The 1,797-nt window shown below is 42.9% G+C and overlaps 1 protein-coding gene and 1 pseudogene across 1 annotated transcript in view; one reads left to right on the top strand and one right to left on the bottom strand.

Moving 5' to 3' along the window:
- The window catches only part of Myo1d (myosin ID), a 285,134-nt gene that overhangs the window by 217,811 nt on the left and 65,526 nt on the right, over positions 1–1,797 (top strand). The gene's annotated exons all lie outside the window — the stretch shown is intronic.
- Positions 1,596–1,683, bottom strand: LOC115065483 (annotated as a pseudogene).

Genomic DNA, 1,797 nt, shown 5'->3' with positions numbered 1-1,797 from the left:
TGTGTGTGTGTGTGTGTGTGTGTGTGTCTGTGTGTGTGTGTCTGTCTGTGTGTGTGTGTGTGTCTGTGTGTGTGTGTCTGTGTGTGTGTGTGTGTGTGTGTGTGTGTGTGTGTATCTGTGTGTCTGTGTGCACAATTAGGAATGTGGACAATTCCCTTATGGGGGACAAAAAATAAGATTGCTTTTCCAGCAGCAGTAAATAATTCAATCCCCTGGTGCAACATCTTCAGTCTTTTGAGAGGGAAAAGTTAGGACTCAAAAATTATATGCCCAACCAAGCTGTCATTTGTGTTTAGCAGTCAAACACCTCAGGAAGTATATCTGCTCCTGGCATTCATTGGCAGAGGGACAACTATGATTAGAAATTCAAAGCCTGTCACAACCTCCATCTTTCATCTTCTGTTTACCATCTTTAATGTCCCCAAGTGGCTCCTTCCGTGTGACTGGAAATGCCTGCAAATGATTCTCAGGGAAAGTAAGGGCATAATCCGGGGTCTGTTATCCAAAAATCCCAGTTCCCAGCAGCCAGAGCAATGAGATTGTCATAGTGTGGGTAGGGCACCTATCCAGTGGCAGTCACTTCGAACAGAGAAATGGGTGGTTTTTATCATAGTCTTCAATATAGAGAGGATCAGTTTTGGGAGAGGATGAGGTATATCCAGGTAGGAGTGCTCGGAGGTGAAGTGTGTGAAACTGGTCCTGTCTACAAAGAGCAGAAGTGGACTGGAGGGGTGGCTTACTAGATAAAGTGCCTGCTCTGCCAGCTTAAGAACCTGACTTCTGACCCCTCTCAAAGCCAGCCACTGAGGCACGTGCTGGCGATAGAGATGGGCAGGTCGTGTTGCCAGCTAGCAAGCTCCAGATTTGTTGGGAGATCCTGTCTGGGAAAATGAGGTGAAAAACAGCAGAAGAAAAGCCTGACATCAACCTCTGATGTGCACATGGTCCTCCAAAGTGTGCACATGCAGACAAGCATACCTGCACTCACACACACACACACACACATACATATTCCACACAGACACATACAAAGTAAAAATGATCCTAGTCAGGAAAGAAAAAATAGTATACCTTTTTTTAAAAAAAAAAATTGTGAATATGGGAGTTGGTGAAATGGCCTAGAGGTTAAGAGCACTGGCTGCTCTTCCAGAGGTCCTGAGTTCAATTCCCAGCAACCACATGATGGCTTATAACCATCTATAATGAGATCTGGTGACCTTTTCTGGTCTACAGACATACATATAGGCAGAACACTGTATATATAATAAATAAATTAAATCTTTTTTTTTAATGTGAGTGCATTAAAGCTATATGAAAGTCCATTAAGACTTTACATAGTTAAGTAGACTATATTTCCATGCAGTTAACCAGCATGCATCCATTCTGAGAAAGCAGTGATGACTTCCTCTTTATGTCAGGCTCCCTAGAGTTCTCTGCATTGACATTGTTGGGAATATCTGCTCATTGGGCAAGGTGCAGGGCCCATCCAAGGCTACTGAAGCAACACAGGAATCCAAATCTCTGCACACGACAAGGTTTATGAGGCTCATAGCTGGTAGGAAGGGGTCAGGCTGAGCACATCAAACTTTTTGTTTTTTAATATGGAACGCTTCACAAATTTACATGTCATCCTTGCGCAGGGGCCATGCTAATCTTCTCTGTATCGAACCAATTTTTTTTTTTTTTTTTTTTTTTTTTTTTTTATATGTGCTGCCGAAGCAAGCACAACACATCAGATTTTAACATGGCTGATTTGCTGAAGCCATTGAGACCACAAAAGTGGTTGTTTGGGGTTTG

This window comes from Mus pahari, chromosome 14, assembly GCF_900095145.1.
Source record: "Mus pahari chromosome 14, PAHARI_EIJ_v1.1, whole genome shotgun sequence".
NCBI lineage: Eukaryota > Metazoa > Chordata > Mammalia > Rodentia > Muridae > Mus > Mus pahari.
The sequence above is the reverse complement of the archived record's forward strand: the minus strand, read 5'-3'. Positions and strand labels throughout refer to the sequence as shown.